Here is a 17,706-nt window from a genome sequence, read left to right as displayed (position 1 = left end):
TATAGAGAGAGAGAGAGAGAGAGAGAGAGGAGAGAGAGAAGGGTCTCACTGTGTTGCACAGGCTGGTCTCAAACTCCTGACCTCAAGGGATTCTCCTGTCTCAGCCTCCCAAAGTGCTGGATTACAGGCATGAGCCACTGTGCCCAGCTGTGTTCACTATTATTATTATTATCCTTATTTAGATGAAACTTAAGAGGCCTTAAGTATTCCATGCTCCCACATTTGCCTGTGCCTCTTAAGTGTTTTAAGATTTCTCCTAGTTCTTAGGTCATTGATTGATTTAACTGTGATTTCTAAAATCTCATTCTCTCTCTATCTCCCCAACCCTGAACACATACACACACATACACACTCATCAGTTTTCATTGTGCACCATAATATGTATTAATTGCTCCTACATTTCACAGTTACGTTTGTTACAGAGGCCTCACATGGAGGTCCCTATTGAGATTGTCTATGGGCCAGGTACCATGGATGGTGTTAGGGCTATAAAGAAAAGTGGCACACCCTGCCTTCGAAGAACTGATGGTCTAATAGTAAGTGGATATGCTGATAAATAATTGTCAAACATTGTGATGAGTGCTTGATAGAGTCACAAAGGTGCTATAGAGCCCCAGAGGAGGACACGACTGAAAAAATGAGGGAGGTGTTGAGGGAAGGAGATCCTCGGAGGGGTTCCTGAAGTATGAATGGGAGTTTATTGAGCAAAGAAAACAGGAAAGGGCATTGAAGGCAGAAGGACTGGCATGTATAAAGAAGGGAAAGTGAAAAAGCTCATAGCATATGTAGTGCTCCATAAATCATTGCTTCTATCCATCAGAGGTATCAAAATATAAGAAATATGAGGAGATGAGGCTGAAAGGGGTCTGGCAGCCACATCATGAGAGACCTTGTGAATGGTGTAAAGATCCTGGTCATGATTCCTATATAATTTAAATGTGTGTCCCCACCCAAATCTCAGATTGAAATGTGATCCCCAGTGTTGGAGTTGGGGCCTGGTGGGAAGTGACCGAATCATGAGGGTGGATTTCTTATAAATGGCTTAGCACCATCCCCTTGGTGCTATCCTTGAGATAGTGAGTGACTTCTGGTGACATCTGGCTGTTTAAAAGTGTGTCACCTCGCCCTTGTCCTCGCCCTATCTTGCTCCTGCTCTGGTGATGCGATGTGTCTGCTCCCCCTTCACCTTCCACCATGATTGTAAGTTTCCTGAGGCCTCCCCAGAAGCTAAGCAGATGCCAGCATCTTACTTCCTGTATAGTTTGCAGGACCATGAGCCAGTTAAACCTTTTTAAAAAATAAATTACCCAGTCCCAGGTATTTATAGCAATGCAAGAATAGAGTAGTACAATCCTACATTGTAGACAATGAAGGTCTCTCAAAGGATTTTAATGAGAAACATAGTATTAGCCTGTTCTCATGCTGCTAATAAAGACATACTCAAGACTGGATAATTCATAAAGGAAAGAGATTTAATTGACTCACAGTTCTATAGGGCTGCGGAGGGCCTCAGGAAACTTACAATCATGGTGGAAGGGAAAACAAACATGTCCTTCCTCGCATGGTGGCAGCAAGGAAAAGTGCTGAGCAGAACGGGGAAAGCCCCTTTTAAAACCATCAGATCTCATGAGAACTCACTCATTGTCATGAGAATCTCAGCATGGGAGTAACTGGCTCCATGATTCAATTACCTCCCACCAGGTCCCTCCCAGTGCACATGGGGATTATGAGAACTACAATTCAAGATGAAATTTGGGTGGGGACACAGACAAACCATATCAAACATTCATGATCAGATTTACATCTGAGAAAAATCTTACTGGCCACAGAATGGAGATGGACTGGGAAGGGGCGTGTGGTGTGGGTGGAGTGGAAACTATTGCCAGTAGCTGCTTGTTATTCTCTGATCAGTGACTTCATTGTTTCTCTCTTCTTTCCCTACCCTGTGTATGGACCCATGGTCAAAAGGTACAGTAACCAGAAGTTCAGCTTACTTGGCCCAGCAGGTGGGCATGTGACCAAAATACCTAGAGTCCTTCTACCCCCTGTTTTTAAAATGGCCTTGACAGATGTAGTCCATGGGGCAGGTTGCATAGAAATCAAACACTAAATAGATTAAACTGAATCCAGTCAAGTGCAGGAGAAATCTAGATGAGAAGTCACTAAACTCATGAACTCAAAACAGGCAATGATTGGTAAAAGACTTTTCAAATAAATTAGGTAACAGTTTTGCTTTAATTTAGGAGATTCAGTTCAGCTGCATGGGCCCCATTTTTAGGACATGGGGTGAACATTCCCCAACTGTTGATTGTTTTAAAAAGGGCTTTCAGCTGGGCCTGGTGGCTCACACATGTAATTCCAGCACTTTGAGAGGCCATGGTGGGAGAATTGCTTGAGACCAGGAGTTAGAGCCCGGCCTGGGCAACATAATGAGAACCTCACCCTCCACCCTGATCTCTACAATTAATTAATCGATTAATTAATCAATTAATTAATCGATTAATTAATACATAAATACATGCATACATAAAAGGACTTCATCCTGCCTGTCAGGGAAGCGAAGGCTATCAAGTTGAAGGGCTTTAGTCCCTAGTGTCTCTGTCTAAATTTCTAGTTAACAAGAAAAACCAATCAGTGGGAAGGTAACTCCAGTTATCTGGGAATTATAAAACTCTTTCCTTATCAGGTGTTTTCTAACCTTGGAAGATTTTAGAGTTAACCACAAGGAGGATGAAGTAAACAAAACCCATACTCTTCAACTTTTTTGTGTTGAATTTAAGACAACCACTGTATGTCTGATACTTAAAGTGTTTGTAATGTTAGTAAAGTGTTTTTAATGTTTAAAGATTCTGGCATAGTCATCCTTGTAATTAGCCATGTGATTCTAGTTTAAATGTCTAATTTAGTGGTTGATTTTAGATGAAAGCTTTAGAGTAGAAAGTTCCAGGAGAAGTTGGCTAAGTTTGTAAACAGCATTGAAAGATTTAAGAGAACTTAAGGGTCATGATATTTAAAAGTTTAATTTATTAGATTTATAAGAATTGCTTAGGTTCTTGGAAAAGTTTTGCTTGTTAGTCAAGTATTTGAAGTACTTAAAAATAAAATCATATATATTACATTTATAAATGCGGTTTAGACTGTTTAACTGAACTTAATTGCCAAAATTGTAAAGTACCCCTTAAAAATTTATTAGATTTATAGATAGAATAATAAGATTTGTAGTTTGGACTTAAAAGCTGGAAGAAAAAAAAAACTCCATTACATTAGTATGTTGAATATTTATCTTGGAAACCAAGTTGCTGCACACAGTCTTTTATGTGTACAAAGCTTGTCCTCAAGGACCTCAGAAAACGCCTAGTGATTATTTTTCTGGGAGTTTTTGCACTGAGGCGAGGTGAAAGGAGACTTTTTCTCTCTGGGCTTGAGCCGAAAGGCTGGTGACCTGTGGGCTGCAGTGAGAAGCAGCCTGTCTGCACTGAGAGAATGAAGCTGACAGGCAAGATATTTCTGAAGGAATGTCAATTCGCCATTCCAGTCAACCCTAGGGCCAGCTCCAGTGCTACCTTTATGGTGAGTGGATTATGTGAACCAAAGCATTTTTAAAATTTTCTTTTGCTGGTTGGAGTCGAGTCTCTAGGGAGGAGTGCATATTAATGGCCCTTGTGGGTAGGATTAGACTGTATAATTTGAAAAGCAAAACAATATAAAGAGATTTAATATTTTGGTTCTCATGTAGCTTCTTTCTGAGCAACATTTTCCTGCTATCTTCTTGTTGTTTGAAAAGTCCTGGGTGTTGAACCCTGCCCTCTCCAGGGGCCCCTTCCCTCACCAAGGCTAGAGAGATGGGCAGATCCAGGATGAACCAGTTATCAGGGTAAGAATACTGTCCTTCTCCTCTCACCTTCCCTTTTATCCTTACTTCTGAAGATATCGGAGTAGGAGGAGGAACAGTGATGTGAATAAACCTGAAGTCATTGTGTATTTTTTTTCTTAATTCATTATGTGACCAATCTCCAGGTAAAAAACAAAAAACAAAAAGACAAAAAACTCTAGTACAGAGAAAGTTGTGGATCTGTCATTAGGACTTTGAAATGGTGCAAGCTCAACAGAGGTCCATTGGGTGGGGCCTATATCCTGACTTCAACATTTAGAGGACTGTGATCCTAACCATTTAAATTAAGAATTCAAATCACAGGAGCAGAATTAGGGGGGAAAAGAGGGGTTCTGTTTAGTAAAAGAGCAATTTGAGGTACGGTGAGTTATCCTGTTGGGAATACCCTTTAGGCCACATGGTTCTAAAATTTAGAAAGCAGACTGGGATTGGAGAAGCAGATTTTAGAATGGTGGCTATTGAGATGGTTATTAAAGCCTGATCTCCTGTGTTTTCCCTCCCTCTTGCTGGTTGAAAGTCATTTTGCTAGGCACTAGGCAGGGCAATGTATCAGTTAGGAATATGTTTGACTCAAGCAACAGCAAATCCATCATAGAGTGGTTCAAATAGATAAATTCCTTTCATTATTAACTAATAAATTCCTTGGAAGGAGGCCGCTGCTGGCTTTGATTCCATGACTCAATGATGCCAGGTCCAAGGGTCCTGCCATTGTCTTGGCATTTCCCTCATGTCCTCTAGATGGTTGCTGTGGTCTCCTGGCACAGAATCTGCATTCAAGGCCGGGCCAAAAGGCAGATGCAAGTTGTATTGTTTGTTTTAAATAAGAAAGCCTTTCTTACTCAGCCCAGCAGACTCCTGCTGAAGTTCCATTGCCTAGCACAGTGTCACATGGCTACCTTTAGCTTCAAAGAAGGCTAGGACAGGAAGCAAATGAAAAGGGAGTTCAGAGTAATGGTGGAGTCAGCCTATGAATCATGATTCCTCCCACTAGGAGTTTACAGTGTCATGATTATTATTCCCTGACCCAGGAACCTAGGATCCAGACCTGGTCCATGATGGATGCCTTCATTGGTCTGATCCTGTGATTTATTTTCTTCCTTCCTTGAAACTTTCTCTGTCTTCTGGAACTCAAGCAGTCCCTTTCCAAAGTCTGCAGAAGAAAAAAATTATTTAAGCATCCAAAAGTGTAGAGGAAAAAAAAAAAAAAAAGAAAGAAAAAAAATGTTGCTATCTGACGATTCTGGATCTTCTCAAATGTGCAAAGTGTGTGGATAGTCATAACAGTCTCCAAACTATCCTTCTAAAATTTAAAGGTAGGAACAACTTTAATCTGATAGAGAATCTGCATAAACAGCGGAGAAGCTCTGGCTTTGGACTAAGATTCTGGCAAATACTGTCTAGCTGCACAGCTCTGAATTTGCCAGAAGGTTTAGGCTCTGTCTTGTCCTACTTGAACCACTGAGATATCCCTCCCAAAACGACAGTATTGCAGCAGTTAAGTGTCTTATCATGGCCAAAAAAGAATAAAGGAAAAAAAAAACACACACACACAAGAAAAGAAGTAAACTATTCTATGGTTTCTTTGCTCAGGGCTGCTATTTTTAACATAACAGGTCAATGCAGGACACTAAAGTGTAAAAGTTAAATCTATGTTTATCTTTAAGGAGCACATAAAATTGGAACCTCAGAAGAGCTTTGGTTTTATGTTCAAGCCTCTCCATTGTTTTGAGAGGTTCAGTGGGGGACTTGCCACAGAGTTGTGCTCGTAGAAAGATACTTGGTTCCACCAAGTTCTGAACTGGAAGCTGAGTGCTAATCTTAGCCCCTGCTGCCTATCATACACTGTAGAATAAAAAGCTGCTGTCACTAAATGTTAACTTACAACTTACTACTTGACTTCCAAAATGATTTTTCTGCTTTGTTCTGCATAGCCCAAACACGTTGTTCATTTCCTAGTGGGAAGGTCACATACATCTTCAGTTTCAAATACATCTCCCTTTAAGTAGCAATGAATGGTCTCCCCAGAACTTGCTTCCTATATGAGACATTTAGAAATCAAATATTTTTTCCACTGATTTTTTTATTATGCACTTAACAATGCATTGTTTTGATTTCTGATTGATGTTCCATTGGCAAAGGCTCCTAAATGCTCTAAGCATAAGATACTCTCCGCCTACAACTTCTGTGTCACATCGTTAATATTTCATAGGATCTGAACATGCTCTAGGAGCTTATTAACCTATATAATGAGATGGAGAATTTTATTCACTGAAATTCCAAGGCCTGTTCCCTATGAGATTAATAGCAGTCACAGACTTCCCTGGAGGCCCTGCATGAAGAGGAGGGGCACGAGTTGAGAGGGGAATACTTGAGTGGAGTAATTGTGTGGGAAAGAAGGAGAGGCAAGTGGCACCATGGCATCAGGAAAAGAAGGGGAGAAAGACACAGAGAGAAATACACAAGGAGAGAAACACACAAAAAGAGAATGGGTGGGACAGAGTAGGAAGCAGAGCTACTGCAGGGACTCTGGCAGAGAAGGTATTCTAAGGAATTTTAGGATCTTTTGCTGTGTTATGTGCTGTCCATAGTTAAAATTGTGCACATTTGTCTTATTTTGTTTTGTATTGCTGTAAAGAAATACCTAAGGCGGGTCATTTATTTCTTTTTTTCTTACAAAAGAGGTTACTTGGTTCATGATTCTGTTGGCTGGAAGATCGGGTATCTGGTGAAAGCTTCAGGCTGCTTCCAGGCATGGTGGAAGTCCAAGGGTAGTTGGCATGAGATCACATGCAGAGATCTCATGGCCAGAGAGGAAGCAAGAGGGAAATGGAGGAGTGCCAGGCTCCTTTTCATAACCAGCTCTCACGAGAAACAATGGACTAAGAAATTATTACAGTAAGCATAGCACTAAGCTATTCATGAGAGATCCACCCCCATGACCCAAACATCTCCCGTTAGACCTCACCTCCCACTGTGGGGATAAAATGTGAGGCTTGAGGGGGATAAACATCCAAACTATAACAACACTTTCAAAAAAACTAAATATAAATATTTCCAAAATACAATACAATGTTATGTTATTAACTATCGTCCTCATGCTGTACATTAGAACTTAAGAATTCTTCATTCTACATAACTCTAACTTTGTACCCTTTGACCTTCCCATTTCTCCCCCTTCCCACCCTTGGTAACCACCATTCTACTGTTTCTAAGTAGTCACCTTCTTTTCTTTTCCTTTTGGAATTCCAAATATAAGTAAGATTATGCAATATTTTTCTGTGTTTAGCTACTTGGAATTTGCTAAGAAAATAGATTTTATGTGTTCTTACCATAAAAAAGGTTAAAGTTTTTTAGAAATTTAAAATGCAATGTATACTATGCCCATAGTATACGTAGTTGGTCAAAGTATAATGAAAAATAGACTAATAATTACTTTGACCTGATCATTTTACATATATGTATCACTATGTGTCCCATAAATATGTATAATTATGTGTCAATTAAAAAATTAAACATTCTCTCTCGTCTGGGCGCAGTGGCTCATGCCTGTAATTCCAGCACTTTGGGAGGCCGAGGCGGGGGGATCACGAGGTCAGGAGATCAAGACGATCCTGGCTAACATAGTGAAACCCCGTCTCTACTAAAAATGCAAAAAGATAATTAGCCAGGCATGGTGGTGGGTGCCTGTAGTCCCAGCTACTAGGGAGGCTGAGGCAGGAGAATGGCATGAACCCAGGAGGTGGAGCTTGCAGTAAGCTGAGATCGCACCACTGCACTCCAGCCTGGGTGACAGAGTGAGACTCCATCTCAAAAAAAAAAAAAAAAAAAATTGAATATTTTCAATAGATAAATGAGGAATAATTATTCCAGGAATCATAAAAATGATTAACTTCAATGAAGAGGCAATAAGATGATATCAGGAAGAAAACATGAGGGCTTCACAGTTACTAGTAATGTTCTAATTCTTAAGATAAGTGGTACTTACATAGGTTTATTAAAAATAAATGAATCAGTTAAGCATGATGGCTCTCACATGTAATCCAAGCACTTTGGGAGGGCATGGCTGATGGATTCCTTGAGCTCAGGAGTTCAAGAGCAGCCTGCGTAGTATGGCAAGACCTTGTCTCTATTAAAAATTATTATGAAAAACTCAGCTGTGGATGGTGGCATGCACCTGCAGTCCCAGCTGCTCTGGAGGCTGAGGTGAGAGGATTGCTTGAGCCTGGGAGATTGAGGCTGCAGTGGTCTGTGATCACCCCACTGCACTCCAGTCTGGGTGACAGAGTGAGACCTTGTCTCAAAAAATTAAAAAAAAAATAATGAATATAATAAGTTTTTTTTTTTTAAAGGATTTACGCAATTTACTTAGCCATTGAAGTCAGATGTATGTTCTGAGAGATACACCAATGGTCAGGACTGGCCTCAAGCAGCCGAGATATATTTGGGTTACACTCATATAATTTAAACCTCTTCACAATTCAACAATAAGGTTCATAATTTCAACTATAAGTAGCACGTTACAGAGTGAAACATCCTAGCATTCCTAAGGATGTGTCCTCCGCCAGAAGACCATAGCTGTGCTTTCCACTCTGTCCTGCCCATTCTCTCTTTCTTTGTATTTATCTCATTTGTCCCCATGTGTATTTCTCTCTGTGTGTCTGTCTCTCTCCTTTTCTCTTTCTCATCCCACCATACCATTTGCCCCTCTTTCTTTCCCACCCAAGCTCTCCTTTTTGCCTGCCCTCCAGTTGCTGAGAAAATTGTTTCTTTAAAGTGGGCATTTTCCAGTGAATTGTGATGTGGGCAGTACATGTGTAGTGGAAAGAGTGTCAGGCATGGAATTGAAAGGCCTGACTTCCAATCCTACGGTGCCATTCACTAACGCCTCACCTCAACTTTCTTACCTATAAATGAGGTTCAGCACAAAATTGTGAGAATTAAGTGAAATAATGTCTGTAAAGGCTCCTTCCACAGTGTCTGGCACATAATGATTTTAATGGATTTTGCATCTGGATCAGTGGAGAATACCCAAATTATACCATCAGACTATTTTTACCCTGATATGCCCATATGGGGTAGAAGTAAAGAGGCATTTCTATTACTAATATAATTTTCTAATCAAGAACTACCTCTGGGGTCATCAATAAAAAAATCCAAATTAGTATCAACAGACCCATTATTCTCCCTTTTAAAAAAATACAAAACTAGTTAAGTGTTGCTGATTTAGTACCAACAGGAAAGTTAGGGGAAAAACTAAGGGATAAAATCCTTGTAATTTCGGCTCCACACATACCTTCAGCAGGTTCACTGTGGAATAATTTATTTTTTTTCCATTAATCGGGCCAAAGGCAACATTTGTGCCCTGAACCTCTGGAGCTCTGACAGCAAGGCGCTAGGTGCACATTATCCACCCAGCGTTTGTGCTGGAGAGCAGGTGGCCTCTGACCCGTGGGATTGAGAATGCAGAGAGGGAGAGAGGAAAGGGGCACACTGCAGCATCTTGGGCTGGATTCACAGAGCGGGGCAGGTACCCTGGCTCTCGCAGCCAATAGACTTTGTGAAAACATGGCTTTCTGAGGAGCGCTCCCACGTTGCTGTCCATGAACACTTTAACTCGGCTTCTCTGTCTTGCCTAAGGAACACCAGAGACGGAATCACCTTACAATCTCTGTAATGAGTGCCAAAAAGGTACCCAAAGGGCTATACCTTGGTCTCCATCCAAAACACAACATCTCACTGTTAATTAAAGCTGCATAACACTCCAGGGTTTCCACCAGGGAGAGATGCAACTGCAGCATACAATGATGGTGATTCCAAAAATAACCTTGGGCACTCAAAAAGCATTGCTGGGTAAGAATGGTGCAGAAAGGAACTAAAAAGACATTTTCTTCTCACCGCTGCACTGTCAACCTGCGGACCTTAAGCTGGGCACTGTTCCCCTTTGTTACTTGAGCCAGAGGGCCCTGCCCAACCCTTGTACTTCATAAATCAGGAAACTGAGGCCTAAAGACTTGGCTTGGCTGTGGTCACACTGTCTTATCATAAAACTAATGTCATCTAATTGTTGTTTCTTTTATCCCATTTACCAGAAATGTGTGTGTCCTTGTAGTGGCAAAGGCAAACAAAAAGAAAACATTTTTGACTGTAACTACCTTAAATATTTTCACAGGGCAAAGGTATTGAAATGGAAATACTTAGCACTATGATTCTAAAAACTAGCAAGTTAAAAAAACTCTATGAGACCAAACTGCATGAATGTGTATTTTCAAATGGAGGCCGAAGAGTGCATATAGCTACATTTCAAGTTGTGCTTTAAAATAATGTACCTCTGATTGTCCCAAATGGGTAGTGGTGACCCTTGACTTCAAACAAAAATTATGTTCACTCCATTGTCTGAATAAAAAGAGTGCCCATTGCCAGCAGTCACCCATTACCACAAAGACCAAGCAGGTCATTTCTGTGTATTTGTCAAATCAGAGGTGCAGGCTAGCAAACATTACACGTTTGCATTTCTCTTTCATGATGTATGCGGCTTGCATTAATATGGAAATAGATGCAGCCCTAAGGCACTTTTGAAGTTGTCAGGGCTGTTCTCATGTGACAAAGTTTTCATGTCTCTGTACATTGTAGAGTGCTCCCTTGATTTTAAAATCTGTGCTTACCTGATGTATTGTAATTATGGGATCAAAAATGACAGGATGATGCTATTCCAAAGTTAAAATGAATGATAATAATACCTTAGGTTTATATAGTGTCTTTCTTCTGAAAAAGTAAAAGAGTTCTTGCATATATTACCTCATGTATCCTCTCGACACCCCTGTGAGGTATTGTTAGCCCCATTTTACAGATGGAGGACCAGAAACAGGTAGGTTTTGTGACTGAGCCAAGGTCAGCAATATTAACTCGTCCACCAAACCGCCCCAGTAGAAAGCAGTGAAGACCCATATCACTGCTGAACCACCTTGGCACTCCTCATGCCTGATCTACCCCATGTATTACTTTGTACTTCCAGCTATGGGTAACACTCAACTGCCTAATCTCTGCTACTAGGTCTTTGAGCATCAGATCTATCATTTTGTTCTTTCTTCTTTTCTACCCTACCTTCTCTTCCTTTCCTCCATAAAATTTCTGAGAGTATACCCAACAGCTTGCCATTTTGTTGCATTCTGCAGAGTCAAAGAGGACTGATTTGTTCTTCTTGTCCCCCAGGAGTTCACAGGCTGGTGAGAGAGTCAGAGAAACAGGCAGGCAATCATCACATGGTAGGATTCATGGGCTCAGGGAGTTTCCCAGGGGAGGAGGCTTGCTGGCAAATGGTACAGAGGACTGAGGACTGGAGCTCTGGTTACCTGGTACATGTTCTGGAAAGGAGGGTAGGTTCTGAGGGGGCACATCCCCTTGGCTTCATGGACCCCTCACCTCATAGGAAAAGGTATAGCTAAAAGAAGACCAGAGCAGCACCTCAGGTAGTAAGTGGTGAGAAGCACTGTTCTTACCAGGGTCCAAGAACAGAACTTCTGAATATACACTTCCCAGGGTCTGGGAGTGCATTGTAATGTGTCTCAGCACAGACTGGAAATCTCTTTGAAGTCTTTAGCTTCAGTTTAAGAAGCCATGCAAAATGTGTTTCTCCCCAGCCCATCTTAATACATGGCAGATCAAGTCTTTCAATGGCTTAGGTCAGAGCCCTGAAAGTCATCCTTGACTCTGTCCTTAGTACCCCACATCCCCTGGGAAATCCGACACACACATCCAAACACAAACCACTTCTCACCACTCCTTACCATAGTCTAAGCGACCGTCATCTCTTGCCTGGAGTTTTACAGGAGCCTCCTAACTGGTCCCCGACCTCTACCCTTGTCCCCACCCTTTATCCTCGCTTTCTAACCACAGCACAACAGCCAGAGTGAGTCTCTTATAATCTAAGTCATCAACTAAAGTTATTCTTCTGCTTCCTCTCCTCTAGTGGCTTCCCAGCCCAGGCAGAGTGAAGGCAAATTCTGTAGCTCCCACCTCCCACGTCATCTCCTACAATTTTCTAAACAGCCACCCAACTTCTGCCAAACTGACCTCATTATTGATCCTGGAAGCATACCTATGAAGCATACTCCCATCTCAGGGACACCTTTTTTTCTGTTCCCCTCCATGTATAATAATCTTCTCAAGACATTTGATCACCTCTTCTCTCATTTTCTCTAGGTTTCTGCTTAAAATCACCTTTCCAGATGATCATATACCCAACTTCCACGTTCATCCAACTTTGTTTCTTTCACTGCACTTTAACACAGCCAACACAGATTGTAAACACGTAATTGTTTTTATATACATATCATCAAAATACCCACTCCATGATGGTATGTGTGTGACTCCATCAGAGCCTAGGACCATGAAAGCATGCAGAAGACACTCAATTAAATATTGCATTTGTTATAAGTTTCTTAAATTAAAATGGAAGTTTTAGGGAGGTGAGTCTGTGATGTTAGTATTGACTGGCACATTACCTCAAATCTCCAGATTGAAAGCAATGAAAACAGGTGTTCAGTAAAGGTTTGATTTATAGGGAAATAATTATACTCATATTAGAGAGAATCTTGGTATAATGTCTATAATTCTGACCTAACCACGTTCCATCTCCTATTCTTCTGTGTGATGCATTAAGTCTGCTAAAGTCAATGGACAATTGACCTTCTTACAACTGATTTAGTAGCACATTAAACTTTTTCAAGGTAAGACATGGCTTTTACAATCCCTCTCCAGCCCAAACCCTTGTCTATATTATACTTATATACACTTGTTTGTTACCTTCAAACACTAATTATGCCTTCCTAATAGAACTCATTTACATAAACCACACATACAACTCAAATCATTGTTACAGTCAAATCTTGCCTTTGCCAGATTGATTCCTTCAAGGGCAAGAGCTATATCTGCTTTTCTTTTTCAATCTCACTGATTAACCCCATGTCAGTCCTTTTCCCAGTGTAATACCAAATCAGTCACGGGTATATGAGCAATTATTCAAGAAGTTAAAGTCACATAAAAAGAAAACTATCTTTTATAATTGGAGACTTTGGGATAGGCTTAACTCTAAGGCAAGTTGTCAAAGATTTCGTCATATGGTCACTGATACCCCTCTAAGCACAGTTCTAAGATCTCATTGTAAATCCTCATTATTTTTATAATTATTATAAGTTGCTAACTTAGGCAATGCAAGACTCTTCAGAGGAATGCAGACTATTCACCCTTATATTACAAAACTGATGTATATTTGTTGTGAAAAATTGTGAGAGCATAAACAAATGAAAGGAGAAAATAAATGCATTCACGGTCCATTACCTGAGGATAGTCACTGTCAGCATTTTAGTCTGTGTCTTTCCTATATTTTTCTGATCATAATGTATTGATTGCTTTGTTCCTGACTTTAAATTTTAATTGTTCATTCATGCAAGTAATAAATCATTCTCCTTTTAGAACATATAAATATAGAGAATCAAAAAGAATAGGCCAGAAGTGGTGGCTTATGCCTGTAATCCCAGCACTTTGGGAGGCCAAGGCAGGAAGATTACTTGAGCCCAGGAGGTTGAGGCTGCAGTGAGCCAAGATCGTGCCATTGTACTCCAGCGTGAGTGACAGAGACCCCATCTCAAAAAAAAAAAAAAAAAAGAAAGAGATTATTTATAATCTCATCATCTAGAGACTGCCACTGTTAATATTTCAGTAAATACTCCTTCGCAATTATACCTATACATACACTCAGGCATGGATATTTTATTTATATATATATAAATATAGATATTTGATATAGATCTATATCTATATCTGTATCTGTAGATATAGATATTTGATATAGAGTTTCCCTTTTGTTGCCCAGGCTGGAGTGCAGTGGCACCATCTCGACTCACTGCAATCTCTGCCTCCTGGATTCAAGCGATTCTCCTGTCTCGGTCTCCCAAACAGCTGGGATTACAGGCATATGCCACCACGCCTGGCTAATTTTGTATTTTTAGTAGAGATGGGGTTTTACCATAGTGGGCAGGCTGGTCTCAAACTCCTGACCACAGGTGATCCTCCTGCCTCGGCCTCCTGAAGTGCTGGGATTACAGGCATGAATCACCGCACCCAACCTAGAGTACATATTTTGTTTCTACCAGAATGCTATAATGTGACATGTAACACTCTACAAAACTAGTTTGATCACTTAATGTTAAGTCATATCATTAACAGTGTTATATCATCCTCATGATTTTCATGGCTACATATCATCTCATTATATGGATGTATCCAAACTTATTGTTTCATCCCTTCTGGTTAAGCATGTTTGTTGTTTTCTCTTATTTTCTAGTGAAAGTGAACATCCATGCAGGAAGGCATTTTTCTACATTCATAAAATTTGCATATGTAAAATAACTGAAGCAAGACACACACGTGCGTAATATTTTTAGACCTGCTAATGGCAAAAAGATGCTAATATTATTGTTCACTTGTTTCAAAGTGAAATCTCCTCCGCACGTCTCTTTAATTTTTTCATATCTTCTTGGTCATCTTTTCACCTAGAACATGGACATTTTCTATTATATCCTTTTCCTTATAGAGTTTTCACTGCATACAGGACACTTATTGATCAATCCTTGCTATTTAACATGCAAACACAATGTTACTTTCAACACAGTTTCAACTTGATAGATGCTTTGCTTGTTCAATACAAAAGTGTAGTTGAATCAAATGAATTCACCAACTTCTCCTATTCCTGGTACCCTGACATGTACTGGGTTAACTCTTAAACTGCTTGGAAATTAAAAGCTGCCTATTGAATATGTGAAATGTATGGGAAGTCCTTTGTAATGGTCTTATATGCTGCATATTTTCTTCAATTAATGTTAGTGTAATACCACTGCCATTGTTGCCAGGTACTGTTAACTTACAGTGTAGCTAATCTGCCAAATCTCACACAAGCATAAACAAATATGCTTATTGTAATTTTGACCTTTCATCTCTGTTTGCTCCTTGACATAAGCCAACAGGGGTCTTAAGCAAACAAGCCCAAAACAGTGGCATTCCTTTCAAACTCTTTAGGAAAAAGAAGGTGAAAAATCAGCAAGAGTTACATGGCCTTATACCTGAGTGCAGGTGAGATGTTTTTAGATTGATATATATGGTGTCATTTTCTGGACCATTAAAAATCCTGTCACCTCTGGAATGAAATGCTGCAGTGATTTACCAGCTGGTGACATAACATCACGCTATCATTTAGAAAGAGAAATGAGAAGTAGAAGTATTGAACCGAACATATTTTAAAGTTTATCACCTTAAATAAATAAGTTATTTTGTATAGGAGAAAAATCTGTAGATTTATTTTCACTGATCAAGTTCTTCATCTAAATCATTTTGATTTAAATGACAAACTAAGCTTTGAGGGAATAAACAAGTAAATGAAAGAAAAGCTTTTACCAGCTGGGTGCAGTGGCTCATGCCTGTAATCCCAGCAGTTTGGGAGGCCGAGGCGGGAAGCAGGCAGATCACTTGAGGTCAGAAGTTCAAGACCAGCCTAGCCAAAATAGTAAAACCCCGTTTCTACTAAAAACACAAAAATTAGCCAGGTGTGGTGTCACACACCTGTAGTCACAGCTACTCAAGAGGCTGAGGCCGGAGAATTGCTTGAATCTGGGAGATGGAGGTTGCAGTGAACCAAGATCATGACACTGCACTCCAGCCTGGGGGACAGAGCAAGACTCCATCTCAAAAAAAAAAAAAAAAAAAAAAAGAAAAAGAAAAAAGAAAATAAAAGCTTTTCACTAACAGGGCTAAGAGAATGCTTGCAAACTCTTTGAGAGGTTTTCAGGGCCATTTAAAAATTTTAATTATTTTTTCTGTTTTTTTTTTTTTGTTGTTGTTATGTAGTCTCACTCTATCACTCAGGCTGGAGTGCAGTGGCGCAATCTCGGCTCACTGCAAGCTCCGCCTCCCAGGTTCACGCCATTCTTCTGCCTCAGCCTCCTGAATAGCTGGGACTACAGGCAGCCACCACCACGCCTGGCTCATTTTTTGTATTTTTAATAGAGACGGATTTCACTGTGTTAGCCAGGATAGTCTCGATCTCCTGACCTCGTGATCTGCTCACCTCTGCCTCCCAAAGTGCTGGAATTACAGGCATGAGCCACCACGCCTGACCTTTTTTTCTGTTCTTAAGACTTCATTCACCTCTAGACTGAGCCAGAAAACAAAACAATCATTTTTTTTTTCTATTTCCTAGAAGCTTCTCACATGGCCCAAGAGTCATAAAGCCTCAGAAATAGAAGGCATCTACCTGTGGCCCATTGAACAAGTTAAAGCAAACTGCATGTCATGAATTGTTCTCTTGAGATCTTTACATGGTAATACCAGTATGGTCTAAGCAAGAGAGAATAAAACAGACTTCGAAGACTTTTTTAATTATAAAAGTGTTCATTCAATTTTTTTTGTCATAATGAATCAGAAAACTTCATTATTTTAAAGAATAAAAACAGATGCAAATATTTGTAAAGAACATCTATAAATGTCTATGGATGGAGTCAATATCTACCCAGGAACCTGAAGCTTTTCATGATCAGAAAGCAGTCAGATATAATTCATCATGACTGCAGATGCTTCATTGAGGGTGAAAACCAGATTTTTAAAGTTGGTATTGGTTCTTTCTGCAGTACTGACAAACTGATTGGAGAGTAACTAGTAGTGACCCTGTTGTGTGAGAGGTATTTGAAGGTCTTAGAACTAAGAGCACCTAGGGGGAATATGATAGTGGAAGATTTGTTTGTTGAAAAGAGGGAACAAGTTTATTCTGTGGTGTTCTGGGGGAAAAAAAAAATGAATGTGATAAAGAAAGTAAAGTCCTCAGAAAAATTTTTGGCACAAAGAGTGAAAATGTAATTTTAGGAAGACAGCCTAACCCCTCCTTTATAAATGTTTCTGCCTCCGCCAACTCCACACCCCATGAGGCACACAGACTGAGAGACACATGCCTGCTAAACGATGCCGCTTTGGAGGCGATGTCTGCGTTAGGTGACCCTGTTCTCTTGGCTCCAACTAATTATACCAAGGGCCACATGTCTCAGATTCCCTTTCTCAAAAACACAAAGCAAAAAAAATGTCATCAGATGGCTGGGGAAGGTGGAACTGGCTACAAGATCAGAGTTGGCCCAAAGGCAAGTCAGTGTTGCTGGAGCCTGTCAGATGAATCCACTCTGCAAAAAACAAAAAAGAAGCAGATGTTCAGGGAGAAGAGGAGATAAGAGACTGTGAAAGCCCAGAGAAGTGATGGAGAAAACATATCTGATGACATTCCAGATTTGGAAAGTCCAGAACTAGGTTAGCAGGGATGCTCCTTTATAGTTTTAATGCCTCCTGCTCATCTCCGCCTTCTTCCTAAGCTATTTTGAACAGGTTCTCTATTTCTTGAAATAAAAAAAACCCTAAAGAAACCCAATGACTCATAGTTTCCTCCTCCCTTCTTCCCAAACTTCAGATGCCAAAACCCGGACAAATGGGTACAAGTAACAGGGAAGTGTATTTCCATTGATGATTGAAACTGTCCAGACCTAGCATAACTGTCGTTCAAAGTGTTCAAACAGGCTCTAGAATCTGCCTCTTGCTATCACCGATCACCCCACTGGAGTTACTTATGTTTGTTTTTCTTCATTTATAATGTTTGGTTACAGTCAGAATACTGTTTAAAGGTTGAGAAGCAAAAATAATTTCTTTTTTTTTTTTAATTTTTTTTTTTTTATTATACTTTAAGTTCTAGGGTACATGTGCATAACGTGCAGGTTTGTTACATATGT

This window comes from Colobus angolensis, unplaced genomic scaffold (genome assembly GCF_000951035.1).
Source record: "Colobus angolensis palliatus isolate OR3802 unplaced genomic scaffold, Cang.pa_1.0 Scaffold33, whole genome shotgun sequence".
NCBI classification, from domain to species: domain Eukaryota; kingdom Metazoa; phylum Chordata; class Mammalia; order Primates; family Cercopithecidae; genus Colobus; species Colobus angolensis.
Note: the sequence above shows the minus strand (reverse complement) of the source record.